Here is a 7463-nt window from a genome sequence, read left to right on the forward strand (position 1 = left end):
AATAAATAAAAATAATTGAATTTTTATTAATATTTGAATATTGGATATTCTGTTTTTAAAAACCAGACCACTTTAATGTCTTTGTATAATTTAATAAATAATCTCTTGATGACTGCAGATATGTAAGACCAGCTATATTCAGAAACATCAGTCATGTGGTTTTCCCAATTGGTGTACCATCTTCAAAAATTACAAGGAGTTAATTGTATGCAACCGCCATCAAACCAGTAAGACAGTATTTATACACCCATCATTTTCAGGATTGTTGAGAACTTGGGCATATTTCCCCCAAATAACCTTGCCTCCTTGTGTCACAAGGCCCAACTTGCTCACATTTACCTCAATGACAGTACCTTTGGTGATAATACCCAAAGTTGTATATACTGGGGATGAGGGATTCTTCTTCACACCAAGTACTGGCAGGCAAAAGGTGGCTTTCAGTTCAGGATGTGTTACATGGATCTTCTTGAAACGTAAGCCCATTGGCCTAATGAATCTTTCATATTTCGGTGGTTTACTTGTAAAGCCATCTCCAACAAAGCCAACTTTTGTAACCATACTCTTCCATGCCTTCTTTCTCTTTCCTGTTCGAATAACTTTTAATACTTCTGTTTCTCCCTGGGCTCAAACTTTGGGTAGAGGAACTTCCCGTTTTCCCGCTTTCTCTTTCTGTTTTTGTTTAATCATATTGGAAAGTACTTTAGGTCAGGACTCTCCTTCTCTGTCCAACAGATAGGCAGGTACTGCTCCTTGTGGAGTCTTTTCATCATTCTTCTGTTTGGTGTTCCTCTTTTCATGCATCTTGATAGTCTTTTTCTTTTGTATTTTCTCAGCATGGCGCTGTTTATGATAGAACTTAGCCTTCAGACCAATCATCTTTTTTGCCTTCTTTGAACGTTTATAAGCCTCCCAACTTTTCTTCTTTCTCTTCTTCTCATGGTAATCCAAATGGTATCTGCAGTGTTTATGATGTAATTCAACATATTCATTTTGTGGCATGATGACGGCTGCAGAGTCGCCGAGAGCAGCCTCCTGGATGCAAAGAAGTTGTCAACTTTCAGTTCTCAGAGACCAACAAGTGGACTCAATGCAGTACAGAATGGGAAAGAATATTGGATATACTGAAATACTTGAGAACATTTAAGAGATAGAATGAAGAGAGTGTTGAGACATCTTAAAAATCAATCCAGATACTACTCTTGAGCATCACAGGCAGTCCCAATACCCAGAGAAATATATAATGCTCTCCATTAGTTGCTGGAAATACAAAGAAAACAGAAATCCTTTTTCCAGATGAGTAGATTTAAAAACCTTTGACTCTAGGACAGCAGGCGGCATGGTTTGGGCGCTGGATTCCCATATGGCTGACCTGGATTCCCAGATGGCCTATCTGAGGTTTGGGTCCCCTGCGTGGCAGTTGCTTTCTGACTTTACTTTTCTCTTTCTCATTTCCCCTCCCCACGAGCACACATGCCCTATAGCAAATTTAAAAATAATAATGAATAAAACTAAATAATTCTAAAAAAAATACCTGATTCATCTAAATGTGAATGTTTTTCAAGCTACACATCATCATCCCACCGAAGATCTTCATTCAGGTTTCAAATTCAGGATGCTAGTAGCTGTCTTTCTTCCACATCTGCTCTATCAATTGCCAAGCATGTTACAGATGAATTCCTCCAGGTGATAAAGAAGGTTAGAATACAAAACATCTGCAGTCTCTCTAAGAAGGTTCTATCACTCACAGACTGACCCATAATAATGGAAGTATTTACCACAAATGTTAACCTTAGGAAAGAGTTAAGTCATACATAACTCTGCACAGTTTAAAGTCTATTTAAAAGTAAACACAAATATATCAAGACACATTCTCATCTTACACATTGCTTTACTAGTAACATTACTTCAAGAATAGGAGATTGTGGAATAGATCCAAGAAAACAGATTTAAGAATTAAATGTTAGTTCTTAATTAAACAACTTGCTTTACAGATAAAAAAACATAGAGCAAATTATTTTCCAGTTGACAAGAAATCTAGCAAATCTTTATTAGTTATATGTTAATATAGCACAACACTGCCACCTGTTGGAAAACCTAGCAAAATATTTTTATTCCAAATCAAATTTGTGAGAACATTTATGAGTTTCAAAAAAGGGGCTATGTTGATTTTATCCTTTCTAGCCCATTGTGCTTAGAAAAAAACCTGAGTAAAGAAAAAAGACAGATGGGGCCAGCAGCTGGCATAATGGCTGTGTCGCTGGACTCCCATGTAGTTGAACACAGTTTGAGTCCTAGACCCGGTGGCTTAAACTCACATCAGGCGGTGTGCATGCGTGCCCAAGATCCCGAGAGGAGAATGGAGGAAAAGGGAGTGGTCATTCCCCTGAGGGGTGAGTTCTTGCTTTCTGTCTCTCTCTGTCTTTCTGGCGAGGGCATGTACTCTATAGCAAAAACCTCTTCCAAAAAAACAAAAAGAGAAGAAAAGAAAAGAAAAAAGACAGAGATGCAAGTTTAAAGCAAAAAATGATTATTTTTGTTTTTATTACTTGGATGAGGGGAATGTGTGACCATGAAAAATTAGCCCTATGAAGTTTTAGAGCTGAAGCAACTAATCTGTATCCTGATTATGGTGGTAGTTACAGAAATCAATATGTGGGTTAAAATTCATTTATATCTTATGCCAAAAGGAAAAAAGGTTCATTTCATGTTATTTATATATATATATATATATATATATATATATATGTGTGTGTGTGTGTGTGTATGTACATATTTTTTAAAGAATTATTTATTTATTTATTTTGATGAGAGAGAGAGAGAGGGAGGGAGAGAGAGAGAAAGCTGCCAGGTCCAGGACTTGAACCATAGTTTGGCCATGTGGGAGTTCAGCTCCCTTAACCACCAAACCACCTGCTGGCGCCAATTATATATATATATTTTTAAAGACAGATTCATAGTAAGGCTGTAAAAATATTGATGGCTATATGTTTATAGAAAGGAAGAGAAAAATCATTCTAAAAATTTGAACAGGGACCAAAAGATGGAATAGCAGTTGTCGCTGGACTCCCACATAGCCAACTATGGTTAGAATCCTAGACCTGGTGGCTTGAAAATCACACTGGGTGCATGTGTGTTTGTGTCCAAGATCCTGGGAGGAGAATGGAGAAGGAAGGGATTGTGGCATGGCCATCCCCCATGGGGTGGGGGGGGTTGATTTCTCATTTTGTCTCTTTTTTTAAAATTAATTTTTAAGAAAATTTAAAAAACTTATTCATTCACTTATTTTGACGAGAGAGAGAGAAAGAGAGAGAAAGCAAGCCACCAGGTCCAGGACTTGAACTGTGGTCGGCCATGTGGGAGGGTCCAACGCCTTAACTACCGTGCCACCTGCTGGTCCCTGCCTCTCACTGTCTTTTTCTCTCCCCAGCAAGTGTACATGCCCTAAGGCTAAACCTCTTAAAAAAAAAAAAAAAAAAAGAACATAAAGGTATTCACATAAAATTGAACAGTTTGTCCACTTAAGGCTCATAGGCCTGAGGCCCAAATAAAATCAGAAAGGTCCGAACGCGGTCCAGCATGTTGATGTATTTAGGTATGAATGTGAAAGTGTTTGTAAAGGATACCAATATAAATAAAATCAGAAAGGTCCGAACGCGGTCCAATATGTTGATGTATTTAGGTATGTATTCCAATACACATTAGAAGTTCATCACTTTGGCCCTAGCATGGAAGATCTGATGAGATATAACAATCTAAAGCCAAAAGTTAGGATTCAATATTCACCTTTGATTTTGATAACCTGAAAAGTAGTTTTAAAAAAGCATTCCTTATGTGACTGTGGTTTGTCTCTGTCAAAAAACAGGTATTAAAGAAGCAAAGTTGGGTACTTAGCATCTTCATAATGCTGGTACAGGTTGGCACCCTTTAACTGAATGCTTAGGATCAAAAATATTTTGGATTTTAGATTTTTTTTCAGATTTTGGAATATTTGCAAATACACAATGAGAAATTCATAAAATTCTCCTTTTCTTTTAAAGTTTTTGCTATAGGCACATGCGATCACTGAAGAGAGACAGAGACACAGAGAGAAAGTGAGAAATGACTCCCTAAGAAGATGGCCACACCACAATCCCTTCTCCATTCTCCTCTTGGGATTCTGAGCATATGCGTACCATACCCAGTGTCCTTCACAGCCTCCAGATTCAGAACTCAAACCGTGCAGATGACCATATGGGATTGTGTCTTAACCTCCATGCCACCTGCTGGGCCCACAAAACTCATTTATGTTTTATATATACCTTATACACACAGCCTGAAGGTTATTTTATGTAATATTTTTAATACTGCAACCTTCTGACTGCAACCTATCATGAGGTTTGGAATGAAATTTTCCACTTACAACATTATATCAGTGCTCAGAAACTTCCACATTTTGGGCACAGCTGTAATGTTACACAGGTAGCACCACCTCCTGGGAGACTGAAAGCTTCATGAGAAAACAGGGTTCCATTCCCAGGCCAACCTGAATATGCCAGGCACAGTTGTGCACACCTGTAATCCTAGCTAACTGGGAGGATATGGCAGGAGGATATATAATAGAATATTATTTAATATTACATACATATAACAGAATATTATACATACATATATTATTCAGCCTTTCAATAAAAGAAAATTCTGACAAATGCTACAGAAATAACCTGGAAGACTGAATAAAATAATCAGAAACAAAGAACAAATATTGTTCTTTTTTATTCCAGCTCAATGAGATACCCAGAGTAGGCAGAGACAAAAAAAAAAAAAAAAAGGATGGTGGTTGCCAGAGGCTGCAGAGATTTATTGTTTAACGTTACAGAATTTCATTTTGTCCTAGAGATGGATGATGGCAATGGTTACACAAGAGTGTGAATGTATTTAATATTGCTGAACTTTATACTTTATTTTTAAAGAATTATTTTATCTAACTTTATTTATTTAATTTGACAAAGTGAGAGAGAGAGGGAGAGGTAAAGTGAGAAAGCAAGCCACCAGGTCTAGGACTTGAACCAGTCGGCCATGTGGGAGTCCAATGTTCTTAACCACCATGCCACCTGCTGGCCCCTGAACTATATACTTTAAAATGGCCAATTTTATGTTATGCATATTTCACCACAAATTTAAAAATTAAAAACAAATTCACTGAACAAGAAGCATAGAATCCTGGGACCAGCAGACAACGTAATGGTTGCATCACTGGACTTTCATGCGGTCAACCATATTCGAGTACCAGTCCCCGTGGTTTGAAACTCACATTGGGCATGTGTGCATAGATGCCCAAAACCCAGAGAGGAGACTGGAGGAGAGGTGACTGCAGCATGGCCTTTACCCCTGGGGGTGATTTCTCACTTTCTATCTCTCCAGCTAGCGCATGTGCTTCATAGCAAAAAACAAACAAACAAATAAAAAACCTCAAAGAAAAGAAGCATAGAATCCTTACTAGAGTCAGGCCATAGGAAAGAAATGAAGTCTTAGACATATGTAAAATAGTGATGCAAATTTTTCTAGGGGGCTATGGTTAACCACTTTCCTCAGATTTTCAAAATGTTCAGTCTTAAAATATCTGAACTACTACTACTGTTTTTTTCCTTCCTACTACCTTTTAAGCAATGAAATGAGAAAAGAAATACCAAAACAATGTTAATAGGTTATAAGACCTTTTCCCAACATGTGCCAATCAATATAGAATAGTAATGCCCAAATCCACAGCACTACTACTCATGTGTTGCATAACCATATACCAGCTAGCACTGGACTGCGAATAGAATGTTGGTCCCAAAGATCTCAAAGAAGGTACACTTTATATCCTAATTGTGTAGCAGGCTATACCACCTAGCTTGTATAAGTATGTTCTATGATTCACACAATTAAGAAAATTGCCTACCGACACATTTCTCAGAACATAACCCTGTTTCAGTGATGTGTAACTGAATTTGGTGACCAACTATCCAATAATGCTTTCTTTCATAAATCGAATGCAGTGTATTAAACATGGATGAGAGAATACAAAAATAACTTTCAGAAGTCTGTCTGAAATAGAAAAGTAAATTAATTAAATTCAATATGCAGATTATAGCATACTTTGGAAAACAGAAAGAAAGGGAGGCACCAGGGTCTAAAACAATGAAGGCTATAAGGTTAAATACCAGAGGCAGATGTTACTTAATCGAGGAACTACTATTTCAACTTCTATAACTCCTATGATTTAAGAGAATCTCAAACTATCACCAAGAAGATTTTTTTAAGGAATTATTTTATTCTATTTTATTTGTTCATTCATTTATTTTAAGTTGACCAGAAAGAGATAGAGAGATATAGATAGAGAAAGAGAGAGAGAGAGAGGAAAGTGAGAAAGCAAGCCACCAGTTCCAGGGCTCGAACCATGGTTGGCCATGTAGGAGTGTCCAGCACTTTAAGCATCACACCACCTGCTGATCCCCGATCAAGAAGCTTTTTAAGGTAAAAGATTGACAGATAGTCTTGACTATCAAAAACTGTAAAATATCGGGACCAGCAGATGGTGTAATGGCTACGTTGCTGGACTCCCATGTAGTCACTGTGGTTCGAGTCCCGGACCCGGTGGTTCAACTCACACCAGGCATGTGTGCGTGCGTGCCCAAGATCCTGAGAAGAGATTGGAGGAGAAGAGATTGTGGTGTGGCCATCCCCCCGGGGGGTGATTTCTTGCTTTCTGTCTCTCTATCTTCCTGGTGAGCATACACGCCCTATAGCAAAAACCTCTTGGGGGGGGGAGTAAAATATCAGTATAGTAAAAGACTAAAACATAGTTAATAGGCAAATCAACCAGAAATATCTGCCTCATTTCTAACAGGTCAGCCATCAAGGAAATGCAAAGCTAAACCACAATGACACATACTTCATAACCACTAGGATGTTATAATCAGAAAGACAGATAATAACAAGTGCTGACAAGGAATGGAGAAATGAGAACCCTAATATACTTCTGGCGGGAATGCAAAATGATGCAACTGCTTTGGAAAACAGTCTGACAGTTTTTCAAATATGTTAAACACAGAATTACCATATGATGCAGCAATTCTACTGCTAGGTATATACCCAAGAGAAATGAAAATATGACACCCATATAAAACACACATGAATGTTCATAGCAGCATAATTCATAATAACCAAAAGGGGAAAAGAATGCAAATGTCCACCAACTGAACAAAAGATAAATGGTGGTATGTTCATACAATGAAACATCCGATATTATAAAATGAAGTACTAATACATGCTGTAATATAAATGAGCAAAGGTGTTAAGAAGCCAGTCAAAGTCACCACATATTCAATGACTGCATTCATATGAATTATCCAGAACAGGCAAAAATATAGAAAGTAGATTGATAGTTGCTTAACGTTAGAGTAGGTAAAAGTAGGGGAAGAGAAAAGAAGAAAATGCTAAAT

General features: G+C 37.6%; 1 pseudogene; it reads right to left on the reverse strand.

Annotated features, from left to right (window-relative positions):
* Positions 1 to 219: 219 nt before the first annotated feature.
* The window catches only part of LOC102475893 (ribosome biogenesis protein NSA2 homolog), a 9761-nt pseudogene continuing 2517 nt past the window's right edge, over positions 220 to 7463 (reverse strand).

Source organism: Tupaia chinensis, unplaced genomic scaffold (genome assembly GCF_000334495.1).
Source record: "Tupaia chinensis unplaced genomic scaffold, TupChi_1.0 Scaffold000249_1, whole genome shotgun sequence".
NCBI lineage: Eukaryota > Metazoa > Chordata > Mammalia > Scandentia > Tupaiidae > Tupaia > Tupaia belangeri.